The following is a 21444-nucleotide window of genomic DNA, read 5'->3' on the forward strand; positions in this document are numbered from 1 at the left end:
GGAGAAGCAGTCTTTTCTTCTGAGCAGGGAGCCTGTTGTGGGGCTCCATCCCAGGACCCTGCGATCATGACCTGAGTTGAAGGCAGATGCTTAATGACTGAGCCACCCAGGCACCCCTGATAATATTAATTACTTGGAATACCACTTTAGCTTCAAATAACCAATCTTATTAGTCATGCTAAAGTTTTTCCTTTTTTTTTTTTATTGTGGAAACAGTAAAATGAACGAGTTTTCAGTTTTTTTTTTAAGATTTTATTTATTTGACATAGAGAGAGAGATCACAAGTGGGCAGAGAGGCAGGCAGAGGGAGAGGGGGAAGCAGGCTCCCCCTGAGCAAGGAGCCTGATGTGGGGCTCAATCCCAGGACTCTGAGAATCATGACCTGAGCCGAAGGCAGAAGCTTAACCCACTGAGCCACCCACGCACCCCGAGTTTTCAGTTTTCACAGTTTAAAAATTATGTATATACCTGCTTATCCACCACTCAGATTAAGATAAAAGACTGTTTATAAAACTCCGTAATGCTTCCTTTTGTGCTCTGCTTCCCTCTCCTAAAGGGAACCATGCTTATGAAGTTTATAACCATATTTATTTTGTTTGTAAATGTCATGTAAGTTGGATAGCTTAGTTTATATCTCTCTATATTTGGCTTTTTTCACTCAGCATTATGTCTGTAAGTTTTATGTTGTTGTGTGTATTAGCAATTTGTTCTTTTTTAATGCTGTATTGTATTCCACTTACTAATTTTATTGTTGGTGCAGTTTTAACTGTTTTTATTTTTTGGCTATTATTTTGTGAATGAAGTGGCAGTGAACATTCTCATACATATCTTTTAGTGGACATAGGCCATTTTGGTGGAGGTTTGGTAGTTTCCCATTGTGATTTTGATTCTCATTTCTCAGGTGTATAATGAAATTGTATTTGTCAACTAACACTGCTAAGCAAACAACTTGGAAATTGCCAGTGGTGTACAACAGTAAGTATTTATTTGTTGGTCATGATTTTGTGGGTCTGCTGGCAAAGCTCTGCTTTGTGTATCTCATCTTCCTACTGGGACTAGTAGGCTAGATAATGCATGTTCTCATAGCGGTGGCACAAATGTAAGATTGAAAACCTAGCTAACTGGGCAAGTATACTTTGAGCCCTTGTTTATATCATGTCTGTTGACCTCCAACTTTCCAAATTAAGTCATGTGCTTAGTCCAGTTCAAGGGATGAGGAGGTGTACTCCACTGGACTTAAGGATAGGTAGTGAATAGTGAATATTTTTGAACAATAGTCTAATCCACCACAGATGTTGAATTATTTTTCATATCCTTATTGGCCATTTGGACATCTTCTTTTCTTAAGAGCCATTTTCCATATATATTGCTAGGCACACTTACTATAGCAGCAAAATTCATTAATTGCTTAGGAAAGAAATTTGATTACTTGCTCATTTTCATTCATTAATTAATTTTTTAAGAGATTTTATTTTTAAATAATCTGTACACCCAACATGGTGCTTGAACATACACCCCAAGGTCAAGAGTCACATGCTCTATTAGCTGAGCCAGCCAGGTGCCCCTACTTGCTCATTTTTAAAGACAGACGTTGTCGAATTACTGTTGAAAACAGCCCTTACAGGAAGTCAGATAAAGTGTGTTCAGATGAAAATAGATGAGAAAGTTGGAAAAAGAGGGAAAAAGCTATTAATAAAATGACTGCCTTAAGCAACAAAAATGATTCCTAAAAACATGGATTAGTACAAATGTTTATTTCTTCAACAAATATATTTTTGAGCTGTGGATACCTATGATGGAGAAGACAAATCTTTTACCTTTTAGTGGGGAAGTCTTCCAATAGGCAAAAACCCCAAATAAATAGTAATATAATTCTAGGTAGTATATCAAGTTCTCTGATTAAAAATAAATCAGGATAAGGACAATAGAGCGGGGAAAGAGGATTATTTTAGATAGGGTAGTAAAGAAAATCCTCTCTGAGGAGTTGGCATTTGAGCAGAGACCTCAGTGAATCAGAGAAGGTCCAAGTAGAGGATGCAGGAAGGAAATGTAAAGGTCTGAAAGCAGGAATAAGCTTAAATTCAGAAAGAGAGCAGTGAGGCTGCAGTGGAGTGGAGTGAGGGAAAGATGAAGTTAGACCACAGTAAGAGGTTGCAATTTAATTGTGTTATGGAGAACCTTTAAAGGTTTTGATAAGAGAGTGACATGATCTATCTTTAAAAAGGGTTGACTCCCCCTGTTGGGTGTAAAATAGACTGTAGTGGAGCAGTGTTCCATACAGGCATATCGTACTCTCTCACTGATTTAGATGAGAGAATGAATTTGGGCTTGAACTAGGTGGTAGAGATGGGAATAGCAAAAAAGTGGTTAGATTCAGGATACATTTTATTTTATTTTTATTTTTTAAGATTTTATTTATTTATTAGAGTCAGGCAGAGGAAGGAGAAGCAGGCTCCCCACTGAGCAGAGCAAAAACCTCCCCCCTCTCCCTGCCAAACACAGGTGGTTGATCCTAGGATCCTGGGATCCTGACCTGAGCCAAAGGCAGACACTTAACCATCTAGCCACCCAGGTGCCCTGATTCAGGATATATTTTAAAGGCAGACCAGTAGTACTTATTGTTGGATTGGATATTGAAGAATTTCCTTATGCTGAGATTGGAAAAATTTTTTAATAATGCATTAGGGTAAGCTAACTGCTATTACTAAATGACCCGCAAATATCAGTGACTCTACACAATAAAATTTTCTTATTTATATCAAAGTCCAAAGTAGGGGGTTGGGGTGAATGTGGGCACTCTACTCAGTGTGGTCATTTGAGACTCAGGATTCTTCCATCTAGTGGCTCTGTATCCCATAGAATCTTAGAACTTTTCCCTAGATCCTCTCCATTTCCTAGCAGACAAGGAAAGGCAGGTCCCCCATCCTTTTAAGGGGATTTTATTGGTTCCCCTGAAGGGATGTACGTCACCCCTGCCCATATACCACTGCCCAAGGATTCAGTTGCATGGTCCCGTATAATTAACTGCAAGGAAGGTTCAGAAATATAGTCTAGCTGTGTGCCCAGGAAGTGGAGGAAATGGGTTTGTAAAAAGAGTATTTGGAGACTCCTGGAAAAAAAAAAGTTATTGTAAAATACATAGTTTGTCAAGTTTAAAAATAAAAATATTTATGTATCTAAATGTTACATAGTTATTTGTAAATTTAATTGTAAGTACTAAAAAATGAAGAAATATGAATATTAGCTCTTGAACACCATTTTCTCAATCATTTTTGTATAATAAGTTCAAAATGTTTAATAGCTCTCATGACATTTACAGCTCTATACAAATCAGTATTGTTTTCTCAAATGGACCCTGCCTTGATAGTAGAATGTTTTCCTTTCATATGTTCTGGTGGGATTTTTGTTTTGAATTATTTTCTCTACTGTGAAACTAGATTTTTATGTTTTAGACATGAATTTGCCTTTTGTTCTTTTACTTTCTTGTTACTGAATGATAATATATGATTACTAACGTTCATCAGTAGATCCCTATGATAAAGTGAGTGTAAAGAGAAAGGATACTTCTTTTTTTCTTCTTGGAAATTGCCTTGAGAACTTGGTAAAGAAGTAAAAGCAATCGTAAACATTTTTTGAAAATTAAATTTGATTAGCACACAGATGTAAAATATGGCATTAAAATATCTTTAGGTTTTTTTTTTCTTAATCTTTTTTTTTTTTTTAAAGATTTTATTTATTTATTTGACAGATAGAGATCACAGGTAGGCAGAGAGACAGGCAGAGAGAGAGGAGGAAGCAGGCTCCCTGATGAGCAGAGAGAGCCCGATGTGGGGCTCGATCCCAGGACTCTGGGATCATGACCTGAGCCGAAGGCAGAGGCTTTAACCCACTGAGCCACCCAGGCGCTCCCTCTTAATCTTTTTAACTGAACTTCTAATTTAAAGTAAGCTCTGTATTCCCTAACTCTGTTTTCTTTCTTCACCACAGTTTCCCTCTATAATTAGTCTCTTCTAACTCAGGCCAGTGAATAACAGCATAAGCTGGCCTATTCTGAACCACACCCCACCAACCATAGCAACTGTCTCACCGCATTGTTTCCCTCTGTTAGCATATACTTTTGAAATAACTACTTTGGGATAGGGAAAAAAAGTATTAATTTTCTTTATAACAGATACAGCAATGTGTAATTGCTATATAAGTGCCAGGTAGGGACTTAATTCTTTATATGGATTGTTTAAATTATTTTATTCTCCCAATCAGCCATTTATCCATAATCTTTTTATCTGCTGGATGCCATCTTTATTATAAGGTAAATTTTCATAGACTTCTTTTGCTGTTAGCCTTAATTTGCTAATTTGAAAGGTACTAGTTTGTTCCCTGTCTCAATTTCCTATTCAGCTCAAAGGAGGTAATGCACATCAAAATTATTTTTGATGAAAACTATAAATGGAAATTTTGAAGATTAGACAAAAGTCTAATATTTTTGTCCTTTTTACATATGTATGCCTTTGTATACAATTTTGTATTTTAAGTTTTTTTCTTCTTTGTTTTTTTTTAAAGATTTTATTTATTTGACAGACAGCACAAGCAGGGGGAGAAACAGAGGAAAAGGGAGAAGCAGACTCCCCAATGAGCAGGGAGCCCGATGCTCTAGATGCTCCGCCGACGGAGCCTCCCAGTCGCCCTATTTTAAGTTTTTTCATTTGACAATATATTGTACATCCCTTACCATATTACTGCATGCCTGGCAATACAAGTATCTTTCACATTCCAAATCTGTTTTATCCAGTCTTCAGTTTGGATAGTGAAATTGGTTGTTGAGGGTTCTGCTCTGTTTGAATCTCTTTGGTTCCCCAAGTTTGGAAAGCAAATAGCATGATTGTTTAGAAAGTATCTGAAAGTTTATTTAAGTATGTTTGATTCCTGAGTTTAGACTGTGAAATTTTTCGATATCAGGAATTTGAATAACTGGGGATAACTGTATTGTCAAAGGGTATTGCACTGAAATGCTACCTATTGTAGTGGGTTCCTTTGATTGGAGAGAACAGAAACCCAACTCAGAGTCGCTCAGGATATAAAGAATTGATTGTCACACTTAACAAGGAAGTTTAGTGGTGGAGTTTATTTGAGCACAGCTAGATTCAGGAGCCCAAGCAGTGTTAATGAGGCTCTGCTCTATGTATTCGTTCATTTTCTTTTACTGCACAGAGGCTTCTTTGCATTCAGGAAAGATGGTTGTGAAAGGTTCTAGATTTACATCTTTCCAGGTAACCAGCCCAGTAGAAAAGAAAATGCTTCGTTCCTAATATTGAAGAAAAAGGCCAGGATGGAATTTCAGTGAGCAACTGCTGTTGCCAGGGGAAATGGAATAAACTGATGAGCTGGGCCTGGGTCACAACTAATACTACCCTTCCCCCCTAACTGTGTCAGAGGACAAGGGAGGTAGTTCTTCAAAGGCAAACTCAGTATTGTACTTTCACTAGAAAAAAGGGCCAGGCTAAACTGGTTAGCTGTCCATGTACCTGTGTTACCATGTGTTATTTCTTCCACACCTTTTCTTTAGTTGAAATACTACAAAATGTATTTTCTCTGAGCACCCAATTTTACTTTTACTTGGCATTGACCTACTATAGGTAAAATTGGGCTCTGCTCAGCAGGGAGCCTGCTTCCCTCCCTCTCTCTCTGCCTGCCTCTCTGTCTACTTGTGATCTCTCTCTGTCAAAGAAATAAAATCTTTTTAAAAAAAAAAAAAAGATGAGTGAATGCTAACTCCAGAGAAAATTGTTCTCTCCACCTGAGTGAAGCAATGATGTTAATATGTTATCAGTATATACAAGCCCTGCAATTACAGTTTATTGTATCTTCCAACTTCTGTAGCTAAATGAAGCTAATATTGAAACCAGAGCATAGAACAGTTATAAACAAAGGCTTAATTTTTTTTTAAAAGGAGCCTACTTTTTCATATTAATCTTAAAATCCTTAAACCCAAGCATATTACTTGAATATTTATTATGAAAAATAAGGTAATTACATAAAAGGTAATAAGAACAACCTTAAAAGGGAAAATTTATAATTCAACAGTTACCAACCTGATTACCTGCTGATATAATTAAGGGAAGAAACTGCTGGCTCAGTAGAAAAAAACACTAGGTTGGGAGTCAGTTTCAATGAACTGTGTTCCAAAGGAGTGCTGTCTAATAGTACTTTTGGTGATTATGGAAATGTTCCTTATTGGTAATATCCAAAATAGTAGTCACTTGCCACATGTAGCTACTAAGCACTTGAAATGTGGCTAGTATGAACTGAATATTTAATTTTAATTAACTTAAACTTAAATTTAAATATCTACATGTGGCTCTTCGCTACTGTTTTAGACAGCACAGTTTCACAGATTTCATAGGTATTTTTTGAAAGAAAAGAAATAAGATTATATAGTTAAATAAGATAGGGAAATGCTGCATCCTAAAACTCCTTACTGGAGATTCATAAGGCACATAAGCATATTAGAGGCTAGAAGAAGTTCTGCAATAAAGAAAGGTAACTTTTCTTGGCCTTTTTTTTCTTCCCCCAAACTCACTTGACCATGAGACACTTTTTTTTTTTTTTAAAACAGAATATCTATCAATACCTTATTGTCTGTGCAGTGAAGTTTGGGATATGCTTGCTGAGCTATTTAACAAATGGCACTGAACAGACTGTTAAACATTCGATAAAAAAAGAAGTTAGATCTCTACTTCATACCTTTTATTAAATTATATTTTAGATGGAGTAAAATTTAAATGTTAAGAAAGGAAACAAAAATATTGGAAGAAAATAGAGCTTAATACACTTACGTGAATGGCCAATAAACACACGTAAAGAAACTCAACACTTTACTAGTAATCAAAAGAAATCAAGTTAAAGCAAGATTTCATCTTTAGCTATCAAATCAGCAACGATGAGGGAAAACTGGTAAGTTGCAATGCTGAGAGACCATGGGAAAACAGGCATTCTCCTTGTTTATCGGAATATAAACAAATACAAGCTTTTTGAAGGGTAGTTTGCCATTATATTTTAATTCTTAAGAAATGTCTACATGCACCTATTACACTTTCAGAAATTTATCTTAGGGGAAACATTAAGGATGTGTGCAAAAATTTAACAAGAATGTTCATCATAGCAATGTTTATAAGAGAAAAACTAAAAGAATCTGAAAGTTCAAAAGAAGACTGGTAAATTTAAATAACAGGCTTTCATACAAGGAAATATTTCAGCCATTAAAAAACAAAATTGTAGATACAAATTTACTGACATAGATATTCATGATATGCTATGAAAAGGAAGTTTATACAAAATTTCTACAAAATAGGGGCACCTGGGTGGCTCAATGGTTAAGCCTCTGCCTTTCGCCTGGGTCATAATCTCAGGGTCCTGGGATCGAGCTCCATGTCAGGCTCTCTGCTCGGCAGGGAGCCTGCTTCCCCCCTCCTCTCTGCCTACTCATGATCTCTGTCAAATAAATAAAATCTTTAAAAAAAATTTGTATAAAATATACACAAAAATAATCAAGAATGATAGCCAAAGTTTAAATATCATTTTAAAAAGAGAATTATTAGTACTTCTTAGCTTTTTTCCTTCTACCTTTTGATACTGTCTGCTTTATTTTTTTACCCTTTCTTTTTATAGTGAGCACATAACCAGTAAATACAGCTATTTCCATTCAGGAAGAAAAAAGATGTACCACCTCCCACTCTTACACTGACCTAAAATATGTCTGTTTCTTCAGCTCACTGATCTCACTTCTGTCCTCTGGGAAAAAAACAGAGGAAGTCTAATCTCTCTTCTACAAACCTTCAAACACAAAGATGTAAAATTAATCTGTTTACCAAAATTGGATTACATTCAATTTCTAATATATGATTCCATTTGCGATTTCACAAAAAGAATAAAATCCCAAGACCAAATGTGCTTTTCATGGCAGCATAAGCAGAAATATTTTCAGGAAGGAAGTTCAATTTTTTTTTTTTTTTTGGTTTCAATTTCCCCCATTAAACATTTCCTTTTAAAGCTAGCTTAAACCATCCAAAGATTTGTATAAAGTGGAATTTCAAAATTACCATCAAGATTTATATATCCCTCTTGAAGGCAGAGATTATTAGATTTTACTCATCCTTGTTTTCTTTAGTGATTGACAAACTGGAGAAATTTTAATAAATGTTTTTCCTGAACAAAATACCGAAGTAAAATACATTTTGAAAAACTCCTAAAAACAAAATTGTTATAAACATAGGAAGATCTCTTAATTTCATAAATTGCTTACAAATTTGACAATATTCCTCTGACATCAGTATTTTATAAGTAGAGGAATTTAGATCTCAAAGTAGAAAAACTACTTGGTATGATGATTGTGCCTATTAACTCTACTACCATAAATCCCATTTGGTCCTGTCTTGGGCCAGGGAGATAAACTAGGTGACTTTTTAGGATTTCTTCTAGAACTAAGGTTCTCTATTTACTGCTCTGTTACTACATATGGCTATCAAGGGCTAAGGTGTCATTGACTATGAAAAGAATTTTATTCTCAGTCTCATTTCTAACTCAAAGGTTCCATTTATAATTGTACCACATTTTTTTCCTTCCTCTAAACCTGATGTAAACACCAGCCTTTTCTTAAACTGTGCTTTGCTGAGAATTTTCTGAGAAATGACTTTATACAACTGCAAAATTTAAAATACCTGGGGTTGTTAAGACAGTGTGCAGGGAGGCCAATAGGTTCAATGAGAGGTCTGAGTAAGATACTATTTTATAAAGGAGTGGACAGATTTTATCATATGCATCAACACATTAAAGCTCATAAGGTGTGATCAAGCTAAAGTTGTAATCTGACTGATTTCTTAAATAACCACTGTGTTCAGCACACAGTAGATAGATCCAAACATAGTTTTAAAGAGTATGAAAACCCACCATCTTTTAATCTTATTTTTCCTATAGATTTCAAAGCCTGGTAAATAATTATTTCATAAATAGTTAAGAGGTAGATTGTTATTACAAACTCCTACTTAATGGATTTCAAAAATGTGGTTGGCACATAGTAGGGGCTAAATGAATATTTAATAAATTAATGAAAGAAATAATGAATATATGTTTTACTGTATTGTGCTCATAGGAAAACAAGATCTGAAGTGTCCCAATTACACACAAGGAATTTTCTGTTGTAGCAATTTGTCTTTAAATGTTAATTAACACAAATATTTGTGAGTTATCTGACCAAGCTTGACTTATATATTATTAAGCAGGGCTAAATATTTTTAGCAACTATTTATTTTAGCTTGCTAATGTAAAATTCCAAGTTGCTACAACAAATAGTAGTGAGAATATTAGAGCCAACTAAGGCCAAAAATCCCAAGCTTTTGTTTTGAAGGAATTGAACCCTCTACAGTACTCTGAGAATTTATTCATTGGCCATAAGGGAAGGAGAGCCTCAAGTTTTTTTTTTTTTTTTTTTTTTTTTTTAGATTTTTATTTATTTATTCGACAGACAGAGATCACAAGTAGGCAGAGAGGCAGACAGAGAGAGAGGAGGAAGCAGGCTCCCCGCCAAGCAGAGAGCCCGATGTGGGGCTCGATTCCAGGACCCTGGGATCATGACTTGAGCCGAAGGCAGAGGCCTTAACCCACTGAGCCACCCAGGTGCCCCTCAAGTTTTTTTTTTTAAGATTTTATTCATTTATTTGAGAGAGAGAAAGAGACAGCGATAGTGACAGAGATAGTGGGAGAGAGCACAAGTGGGGAGGAGAGGGAGAAACAGACTCTCCTCCTGAGCAGGGAGCACGATGTGGGTGGGGCTCAATCCCAGGACCCTGGAATCATGACCTGAGCCAAAGGCAGACGCTTAACTGACTGAGCCACCCAGGCACCCCAGAAGGCCTCAAGTTTTTAAACCTATAATCTAGATGCTCAAAAATACTAATTGTAATTGGAACTTTTTTTTTTTTCAGTTTCAAGACTGTGTTTTAGTGCTTTTCTAACAGATGAAGGTGTGGAAGGGGTAGCCATTTAACTGGAAGCCAGAGAAAAGAAATTTCAGAGATCTTTTGTAAGTAATGAAGATTCTTAAAAAGCTTTGTAAGTTTCACGTATTCTTGCTGCAGATAGACCTGTTCCCCATTCCCCTAAAAAGGAGAAAACAGATGAACCTCAACCTCTATATGAACTTGATTCTCAGTCTGTATTGAACCGTATCAATACTCAAATGGTCTCCAATAGTTAGATGTACAAGATCAATATAGACTAGTCATGCTGAAGAAGGTAGTCTCTGAGAAACTGATTCAGAAAGTTAACTTTACATTACTTATTTGGATTAGTAATACTTGGACCCCATAATTATTTTTTTTGAATATGTTTAAAAAACATACAAGTTGGGGACTAGCTGGAATTTGTAAGTTTTGCATAGTCTGGTATTGATCAGTTTCTTTCTTATTTTTTTTTTTTATTATTGATCAGTTTCTAAAGAGATGGGTTATCTGGGCTTTGAGGACTTCCTTTTTGTTTGCTAATGCATTCTACTCATCTAAGAGGTTTAAGAGATTGACAAAGAGAGAGCAATCTTGACCTTAAAAAGTCAGAAATATAGGACTTACAGGTGTAGATGGAATTTAATCAAGGAAGGCCTTAGCAACACCTGGGAATCTATATATATTGTAAAAGCCATTACCCATCAGAAGTACTAACATTATCACTTATAACACAAAAAAATGGGCATCTCTATTGAAAGGTATGTGATTTAGTCCAATTTATATTTCTTTAGACTAGACAGTCACACTGGGGAAACAAAAATAACATAGCAGACTCTTTAGAGATCACATTATAGTAAAATTTAGTTAAAATTAAAAAAAAATTATTTACTGCTCCAGACTCTTCATTCCTGTCTTCTTCTTTTTTTTAAGATATTTATTTATTTATTTATTTATTTGACACAGAGAGAGAGAGATCACAAGTAGGCAGAGAAGGAGGCTCCCCGCTGAGCAAAGAGCCCAATGCAGGCTTTGATCCTAGGACCCTGGGATCATAACCTGAGCTGAAGGCAGAGGCTTAACCCACTTAGCCACCCAGGTGCCCTCATTCCTGTCTTTTGACAATCCAATCTACACATTACTGCTAGATTAGTTTTTTAAACAGAACTCTAATTAATTATTCTACTCAAAAAAATTTTAAATCTCTTCATTATCTACCAAATTTAGTACTAATTATACCCTGGCATTCAATGATTTCCACAAAAAGAGCCCCAATGTATCTTTCCCAATTTATTTCCTAGTACTGCTCCTGCATATATAAGTACAAGCTCAGTATTCCTATAGGCCTAAATTATTAGGCAATAGTGAATTAGTACTGGTTGCTGCCCTTAGGTACAAGAGGAAAAGAAAACAGCCAGTTCCCTACTACCAGAGAGAGGCTGGGAAATGAACACTATGCCAGTACCTTCTGAAACACAGATCTGATCTGTCATGTTCTTGCTTAAAACTATTATGGTCAGCTTTTTATAAATCTATGCTCCATGGGCCAGGATGCAGTAAGAATTAAAGGTTCCATGAACTTGGACTGGGAAAAAAACTGCATCTTGATTTTTGATAGTATCTAACTGAAATTTAACATTATCTTCAATAAGTATAGGATAATCCACAGTAGTATTAGCAGTCCCTATATCTTTTCACCAACAGAAATATATTTTCATATCACACTGAAGTTTTCCAAAATATTTCAAAATTTCAAAAGTATTTCAAAATACAATTTATACTCATCACTATTTTGAAATTACTTGCTGCCAGATGTTATTTAATGCATAAAGAAACACACATATGACCACATCAAACACCCGTTTTTTAAATATTTTTAAAATTTTCAATAAAATTGATTTTGTTTCTATTATTTTATTTTCACATTTAAAAACATTCTGAGATAGGGGCCACAGGCCAGGCTGCCAAAGAAGTCCATGGTGTAAAAAAAGGTTATTTTATTTTTATCTTTGTTTTTTATATCTATTAATTGCTTATAGTAGATAATCTAAATACTTTAGCCTGGAATTCAAGGCTCCTCATCATCTGTTCACACCCACTTTATCATCTTTATCTCTGCCCCACCCCTACCCTTCATATTAATTCCTAGTCATACCAGACAACAGTAATGCTGTCTTATCTGCAGGCAGATAGACAAGTTTTTGGATTAGCCCTAGTTAATAGACAGTAGCCATGCACTGCTTTGGCTTTGCCTTATAGAGACCTCTCTGCCTGCCAAGTGAATTGTTCTTTTAAAAGGTTTGTTTTCACTAATACTATGAGATCTAAATAGGGTTATATTTTAACTGTCTTTTATCTCTCTCCTAACTTAAATGATTGCTGAGTAACAGAAGACAGATTCTAAATTGGCAATGCACTGCAGTAATCTCTAGGGGAGTAAAGTTAATCTTCGAATCTTAAGTTGACTTAGCTCTTTTTGGGGACAGAAATGAAGATGCCCTTGATTGAGCTCTAAGGTTGGATCCCCAGCTGATAGATGCTGCTGGATGGTAGAGAAAGGGAAGAGAGCCTTAAGGTGGACTTCATAAGATTGAGGGATGGAACTGTGCTGAAGGGAAAGGCAGAAATGACGCTTTTCTCATCACCCAGAGTATTTATCCAAAACTGCCATCACTGTGCTCAAGCTTTGCATTCCATCCCCAACTCTCTCATCCAATGACTTCCATCTTAATGTTACAGAGCCAATGACATCAACTTCCTGCCCTTCCTAACTTTCCATCCTTTCTTTTCCTCTCAACCCTCAATGCACTTCAGGAGCCTTTAAGAAATACTGATGCCTGAGCCCCTAACCTCAGAGTTTGTTAGAACAGGAGCATTGGTTTTATTAAAAAAAAAAAAAAAACACAAAACAACAAAAAACCACCACCAACAAGCCCCCCCGCCAAAACACACAAAAAAGCTTCTCAGGTTATTCTAATGTGCACATAAGGTTGAGTTCCCCTAGTGTCCTTGATGCTATAAATCAGCCACCTTCATCCATGAATTGTCCACTTGTGGGTTCCATGGTACACTTTTACGCCCAAGTCCCCCATCTTTAAAGAAAAGATTCTTTCTGCCCATATTCTCGCCCCTCATCTCTCTTCACCCTTTACAACGGTGCTTTTTTAAAGGGTAATCTACGCCTATGGCCTCCACCAACTCTACTCCTCCAACGTTTTACTCTTACAATCAATACTGTCATGTTTCTGCACCCATCGTTCTCTCTGCTTCTATCTCCAACTTCTTGGCCAGCCACACTCACTAGTCTTTTAACACAACTTAGGAGTGACTCAAAGGTCACCTTGGAAAGAGTTTCCCCCACTCCTTCCACACAATCAGGGGCTCCTCTTCCATGCTCAGAGGGTTCTCTGCTTTTTTTTCTGTCATACATTAAAAAAAAAAAAGATTTTATTTGTCAGAGAGAGAGAGAGAGGGAGAGCGTGCGCGCAAGTAGGCAGTGTGGCAGGCAGAGGCAGAGACAGAAGCAGGCTCCCCGCCGGGAGCAAGGAGCCCGAGGCAGGACTCGATCCCAGGACCCTGGAATCATGACCTCAGCGGAAGGCAGACGCTTAAGGACTGAGCCATCCAGGCGCCCCCATAGTTTTACTTTATTACTACTGCGGATTCTCTCAACGTCTCCCACATAACACCACACTTGAGAAAGCTAAGACTGTTTCATTTACTTCTGACTTCCTAGAGTCTGAAGCACGAGAAAGCACTCCGTGAAAAGTCTGAAAAATGAATGGAAAGTCAGACTAGGAAACTAAGGTCGGGGGCGGGGAAATGCGGGGGAGAGGGCGTGTGCGTGGGAAGGGGCGGGGGCTAAGAGGGGCGGCGCAGAGAATCCAGCACCAGAACTGGAGAGGGGGCAAGGATATGCCAAATCTGCAAGGGCTGAAAAGCGGCTCCGTGCCGGGACAGACCGCCCGACCAACCAAAGTGGGGAGGCGCCTTCTTACCTGCCTCGGGCCTCACCACCCCAACCAGCCTTCAGGCACCTCTGTGTTGGCCGGAAAGCGAAAGCTACAGTCGCAAACCCAGAGTTTTTTACCCCAACCTTGCGACATTCCTCTCTACTAGAGTGAGAATCTGAGGCACGGTTCCGAGCTCTGCCGTAAGGTGAGGAAGAAAAGTCTGGGCGGGGCCGCCTGGGGCGGACGAATGGGGCGTGTCCGCGCAGGCGCCTGAGGTACTCTCTGGCGGCGTCACGTGCGGGGGCCAGGCCGGCAGGCTGGCCGGCTCTGGCGGGAGGTAGGGGGCGTGGGAGGTAAGTGCGCGCGCGCCTGCTCCTCTGCAGCCGGGAGTCGCGCGGGGCGGGGCCGCGTGCGCGGGGTCGGGGGCGCGCGGGCCTGAGCAGACGAGGGACGCGGCGGCGGTTGGCGGTGGCTGCTGAGAGTACCGCAAGGATTGTGAGAGGAGGCTGCGGAGGTACCCGCGGCACCCGCAGAGACAGCGACAGCGGCTGAGGCGGCGGTCCGACGCGTGCTCTCTGGGCGGGGTGCGGCGGGGTCTGTGCCTGCCCCGGCCGGGCGGAGTCTCTCTGACAGGGCGGGGGATGCGCGGCGGCCGCTCTCTCGGACCCTGAGGCTGCTGGGCCCACCCTCCCGGAACCGTCCGACCCTTGGTGGCCTTAGCCTCTGCTGTCTCCGGCGGCCTGACCCTGGGGCCGCGGGTGGGAAGTGGCTTCTGGCGAAGAGGAGGGGGCTGTGGTGGCCACCGCGGCGGAGCCCGAGGTAAGACCCGCCCAAGCCGCCGAGCGGCCCTGCCGCCCGGCCCGGCCCACGTCTCGGTCTAGCTCTTTGGCTCCTGCGGGGCCGCCCCGCCCCGCCCCAGCGGAGACGCCCGCGAGCGGGTCTGCCCGGGAGCCTCCCAGACACGCGATCGCGGCGCCGGGTCCCTTGTAGACCTCACCCAGCGTATCTTCCATTGGCCGGACACCATCCCGGTCCGCCAGCCCCGGCCGTTCTGGGACCCCCCACCCCAACACAGCCCATTAGAAGCCCCCTCGGATTCTCTTAGGACTCTTAATGGAGCCTTCAGACACTGTTACGGCCTCCCGTAAGCTGACCCGGTCACCGTTCCTCCGAAACCCAGTCACGGCCGCCCCCTAACCGATAGCGACCCCCCAGCTCCACGGCACGTCCATCGCAGCCACCCTGTTCCTGCTGACCCCTTCCCTCCCAGCTCTCTCTCCATCAGCCCTACCCACCACCTCGGCTTTGGGGTAGTCTGGTGATGCTCTCACCTCCCAGGGGATCTGTTCAGCACCTCTTAGACATCATCAGACAGTAGCCTTTCCCCAGCCCTTCACTCCGGCAGACCTTGTTATCTTTCTCTTTTCTTTGGTTGAAAAGGTTTTCCATTAAATCCTGGAGGGATGTTTGCTTAATCTAGTGTCTCCCCGCCCCCCCTCGCCCGTGGGGTTTAAGGGGACCAACTGACACCCGTGTTTGGAGTGTTTAATCTGGTGGCTGAGAAGGGAGGGACTGGGAGGAGTGTGGAAGCCCAGAGCAGAGGGTGTGTGTGTTGATAGGTCACACAGCCTGCTTCTCATCTCGTGTCTTCTGTGGAACGTGTGACTTTAAGGGACCTCTATAAGGATTAAATCACATTACACTAAGGGATGTGACAGTGTCTCCATGTAATATCATTCGCTTCACCTTCCTGTAGATTTTTACGCATTTTTTCCTTTGTTTTTGAATGATACCGGGGGATTCTTTTTTTAATGTGTTGTTTTGAATTTTCTAGAAAAAAGTAAGTTTTGTGGTTTTTCTTGATCTTTGAAGATTTTGATGTCAATTTAATAATACATTTCTGCTCCTTGAAGCAAGTACAGTTACCATGCAGTGTTGACTGATGTCATTACCAGCAGCCTTCTCAGCAATAGTGAAATAGTGGATAAAATTTTGTTTGTGGAAGTTGAACTTCTGAGTTGTCAAGAAGGAAATGTAGTGTTACACTAAATGACCAGTATCTAATTTTAAACGTTGGTATAGGGATGAAGTATAGTGAGGTTTTTGTAGTTAGAACTTTTAAAATTTTTATTTGTGTGTGAAGCTGAGGAGGGAGAACATCATACTGAAATTATAGGTAATAATCAGACATAGTGTAAAAGTCAAGAAATTCAAAAGAATATGCAGTAAAGAGTTTTTCTTCCCCCTGTATTCTCCAATCACCCATTTTCACTCTTTAGAGGCAACTTTTATTTCCATCTTTATGTGGGTTCCTCCTGTGATGTTTTTAGCATACACAAGCCTATACATTCTCAGATTTATATTATTAAATTATACTCTTAAAAAGCACCACAAATACTTTACACTCTGTAGCTTCCTGTACACTCTATAGCTTTCGCCCCTTCACCCCCTACCTCATAGTAGATCCTAGAAATCATATAACAACAGTACATATGGAAATGCCTCATTTATGGGCTGGATAGTATTGCTTTTATGATGTTGAGATTATTTTTAGTCTTTGCTTTTACAACCAACACTACGTGCTTTTCTTTGAAATGTATTAGCTGTTTATGTCCTAAGTAATTATCAGGATTTCAAATTTCCTAGTGACTCTTTTTTTTTTTTTAATATTTTATTTATTTATTTCACAGAGAGAGAGAACACAAGTAGGCAGAGAGGCAGGCAGAGAGAGAGGGGGAGAAGAAGGCTCCCCGCTGAGCAGAGAGCCCAATGCGGGGCTCGATCCCAGGACCCTGAGATCATGACCTGAGCTGAAGGCAGAGGCTTAACCCACTGAGCCACCCAGGTGCCCCCCTAGTGACTCTTTTTATTGAATTTACAAAAAAGGATATAACTGAAGTTCTCATTGAATTTCTGAGCTTCCGTGGAGTGACTAGCTTTGATGGTGATTATAATATTTATCAAATAAGTTATTGAAGGATATAAACTATGGCACTGAAATGATCAGATTGTCATTTTAAAAGGTCACTGTGGCTGCAGTGGGTAGAGTGGATTAAAGAGTAGTCTAAGACTAAAGGCAGGAATATCAGGCAAATGATGGTAGCGGATCTGTATTTGGGTATTGGAAGTAGACAGGACTTGGTGATTTCATTGGATTTGAGATTAGGGAGAAGGTTCATACAAGATTTAGGTTTCAAGCTTGTACCTTTCACTGAAGTGGGAATTGATACGAGGGAGGAATGGGATTTTTTATTTTTATTTTTGTCAAGAAAGAAGAATTTAATTTGTGACAAGTTGCATTGGGGTGATTACACTTCTGTCACATCTTGATGTGCAAGAGGCAGCTGGATTTGTGGCTTAAGTTTATTATCAACCTCTGGGTTGTAGTAGATTTTTGGGGCAAAATGTATAAATGAGAGTAGAAAAGATTATAGGACAGAGATCCAACATTTACAGCGAGGGTAGAGTTGAATGTCTAAAGCTAGTAAATTAAGTGATTAAATTATTTAAAAATCTTACTATAAGTATCAATAGTGAAGTACACAGTCTAATATGTGATTAAGTTTTTTCCGTTATTTAACATCAGTGGTGGATAGTTTGTAAGGGAAATGGAATAAACTTAGATTTTTTTTTTAAACTTAGATTTTCTTTAAAAAAAAAAAAAAAGAGTAAAACCTCAGTAGAAATTAGTACCATAAACCCATCTTTTCTAATCATTTGGGTTTTGCTCTTGTAGAAGTTGGTTCAGTGTTCATTTGTGGAGAAGTGCAGGATGTTTGAAAATATGGTTGCCCCAAATACTAATTTTCTTAGTTTGCATGATTTTTCAGGTTCTATTAACTTAGTTTGAAATAAATATTAGGGAATTTTGGGTCATGTTTTAAAATCTAACATCGACTTTATGTATTCATAAATCTAGAGCTGCTGTGTAGATAGATCCCTCTCTTTAACTCTGGACCTCTGTGAATTACTGCTAATGGACATCTCCACTTGGATTCACATTTCACAAGCACTTCAGCCTTGTACAAAATAAAACTTTTTTTTTTTTTTTAAGATTTTATTTATTTGACAGAGATCACAAGTAGGCAGAGAGGCAGGCAGAGAGAGAGAGGAAGGGAAGCAGATTTCCTGCTGAGCAGTGAGCCCAGTGCGGGGCTGGATCCCAGGACCCTGAGATCATGACCTGACCGGAAGGCAGAGGCTTTAACCCACTGAGCCTTTCAGGTGCCCCTAAAATAAAACTCTTTCTCTGCTTCTCTTTCTTCCAAAAAGAGGGAGACAAACTGCAACAAAAAATTTTGTTTTTGATTTCCTATCTTGATGATGATCTTTATCTCCAGATGATCTTCATCTCCAGAAGTCTTCAGGAACCTGTGAATCATCCTCCACTCTGTATTTTACTACCAGTATCATTAAATCCTGCACATTCTCCCTCATGATATTTCAGATAATTTCTTATTGCTATTTTTGTTGTTTCTACTTTATTTTTTAAAAGATTTTATTATTTATTTGAGAGAAAGCAAGTGAGAGACAGAGAGAGAGAGAGTGCGCGCTCGTGAGCGAGCACAAGATGGGAGAGGGTCAGAGAGAGAAGCAGACACCCTGCTGAGTGGAGAGCGCTAAGTGGGACTCTATCCCAGGACTCTGGGATCATGACCTAAGCTAAAGGCAGATGCTTAACTGACTGAGCCACTCAGGTGCCCTGTTTCTTAACCCCAGATGTCTGTTGTGCTGCTCCTGTAATGCTTTCTAAGTGGTCTTGTTGCTTTCTCTTTTCTGTCTCTTGTTTTGCCTCCCATTCATTCTCTGCACTGCTGCCAGATTAGGTGTTCTAAAATGCTCTTTTCGTTAGGCTGTTTCATTTGCAAAGAGGAGACTCAAGTTACAGTAAGTAGTAGAGTGCTTTTTGAAAGGAAACATGCATAAAGGAACCTAGGAAAAGCTAAACAACTTGGTCTCAAGAAGAATAGGAGTTTAATAAATAAAGCTAGAAGCAGGAAAAGACAGATTTCACTCTAGAGCTCTTTGGTTAACTTGTCTTAACTACTTTTACTATTTATCTTTGGTTTACTTTTTCTCTCTACTCCAGTTTTTCCTTTGCTATCTTCCAACTTCCATTTATTCCTAACTTCTGCTTCCTTATAACTACTCTGTTACTCTTGTGCCAACATTTTGCCTCCTGGATGCTCTCGTTTTAACTTGAGCTCCTGTTTACTGACTTTTTCCTTCTCCCTGGAATCTTCTGGTTTGAATTTCTAAGAAACAATCTCTTTGGCTCAGGTCTTTTTCTCATGGGCTGCTACAAGTCTGTATACCTGGGTCATGTGATCACTCCGGGCCATTTAGTGTTGGCCTGTGTTTATTTGTGCCTGTGGGTGTGGGGCAGGATCATAATGGTGAAAAGCATGGGGCAGTGTGTAGGCTAATTTCTCACAAGATGGGAATGCAAGTATGGCACACACTATAAATGACGTTTGTAGTACAAAAGCAAATCTGATCACGTCCTTTCCTATTGAAAGATCTTTAGTGCTCTCTCACTGCTTTCAGGATAAAGCTTAACTGTAGCATGGCCTGTATGTGAGATTCTTCATGACCTGTTACTTCTCTGGGCTTTCCTTCCTTGCTTTCTTCCTTAAATTCTTTGATCCACCCTTATTGAACTGGGGTTTCTGCTCAGATAAGGCACTTTTTCTCTGGTCTTAGCATCTCTGTTCCTTTCTTGTCTTTCCCTTCTCCCATTGAGAACGCAGGTCAGTTATATCTTCAGGAAGCTTTTTTTTTTTTTTTAACCTCTAGGTTGAGTTAGATGCCACTTCTGGGTGCTCCTACGTAGTATTTGCTTCTGTCATAGCTCCCTAGTGAAATTCCTAATTACTTGTCTATTTTCTTCACTAGGCTTTAGCTTCTTTGATATCCCTATAATATAGGAAGAAAGGTTTTTAGATTGGGAATTTAAATAAGCTTTTTATAAATTACAAAGTATACAGAAAAGTACACAGATCCTAAATGAATTTTCACCAAGTAAACACATCAGTGTAATCAACACTCATAGTAAGATGCAGAATATCTCGACTCCATAAGCCACCTCATGCGCTCTTCTAGTTACTTATCCAGTTCAAAGAGGATTTAATTTTAAATAGGAAAAACTCTTCAATGTACAGATTTTTCTATGTATTTTGTGTGTATCTTTAAAAATAAAGGAGACAAAGATACTGGGATTTTGATCCTATAGAAAGAACAAACAAGTTATGTTGTAGTTCAGTTTTGCATACCAATATGTAACAGACAAATTTAAAATCGCATTGTATTAATATTCTAATATTCAGTTGTGGGATGTTTGTATTTAGGTAGATTTTCTTGTTTACAAGTTTAATATTTTAGAGTGTCAAAAAAGGATATCATAGATCAAAGAATATTTGTTGAAAATTGCCTACTAATTTTGAATGGTGAACTTGCTGGAGATGTGTAAACACGTAAAGCTCTTTCCAAATGGTGTTTGGCCTCTGAGTTTTAATGTGAATTATGTTGCTAGCATATTTTGGCAGAGGGGTCATCCAACGGGCAACTGGAGTGTAATTTTACATGTACAGTTAGGAAAGTACTAGCTGTCCTATGTCATAGACAGCTGGCTTGCTACGAATTGGTTCTTTTTTACAACCAGCAATAATTTTAGAGTGTATTTTTTCTTTTTCTCAGTTTTGATTTTTCTTTATCATTATGTAGTTTTTTGAATATGAAAGTTTTTTTTTAAACATACTTTTTCCTTAGATGGGCTTTTCTGTCTGTAAATATTAAATCCATTAAGGCCAGTTAAGTGGAAAGAATATGGACTTTCAAACCTGGGTTTCCAGTGACAGTTCAGTTTCCAGCCTCCTCACGTAATAAGCTGTCATTTATAGGCAAGTCACTTAATGTTTCTGAGCTTCAAGAATGTTCATTTCTCAAATTAGAAATATTTACCTGAGACAAGGTTATCATTAAACACTTTATTTAAAAGAGTAGGCACTTAGTTGATATTCAACGAGTCCCCCCCCCCCCCGCAATGTTTATATTTAAATAGGAGATCAGAAATTTAAAGAATTTCATTGTGGGACGTTAAGAATACATGGCTAATCAAAGTTAGGTGCTAATAGAAGTAAATCTTAGAAAGATAGTTGGCTAGCTGTCTTTCAAGTGTGATCATACTTTTGAAGTAAAGAAATTTCAAAGAAATGCTTTTCTTGATTAATAGATGTGTTAGAATGTATCTTGATTCACTGTGAGGTATCATAAGAAAGCGTTCTGTTTGCCAATGACAAACATTCCTTAAATCATTGACAGATTGTAGTACTATTGCTGTTTGTAGTGTGTAAGTATTTGTTTGAAATCTGTTTACTTACATTGATCAGATGATAGTGGGATGAGTAATCTCTGAATTTTTTTCTTTTTTAAATGTAACAGAGAAAGTTCTTCAGGTGACTGTGTAGATATGTGTTTTTTTTTTTTTTTTTTAAATTTTA

The 21444-nt window shown here is 38.8% G+C and overlaps 1 protein-coding gene across 2 annotated transcripts in view; it reads left to right on the plus strand.

The window, feature by feature from the left end:
* Window positions 1-14551: 14551 nt before the first annotated feature.
* The window catches only part of LOC111153187 (myosin IXA), a 282109-nt gene continuing 275216 nt past the window's right edge, over window positions 14552-21444 (plus strand). For both annotated transcript variants that reach the window (XM_022512043.1, XM_022512044.1), the window contains exon 1: window positions 14552-14764. The gene's annotated coding sequence lies outside the window, so the exon portion shown is untranslated. The remainder of the gene's footprint in view (window positions 14765-21444) is intronic.

This window comes from Enhydra lutris, unplaced genomic scaffold, assembly GCF_002288905.1.
Source record: "Enhydra lutris kenyoni isolate GAN:26980312 unplaced genomic scaffold, ASM228890v2 scaffoldscaffold31, whole genome shotgun sequence".
NCBI classification, from domain to species: Eukaryota; Metazoa; Chordata; class Mammalia; order Carnivora; family Mustelidae; genus Enhydra; species Enhydra lutris.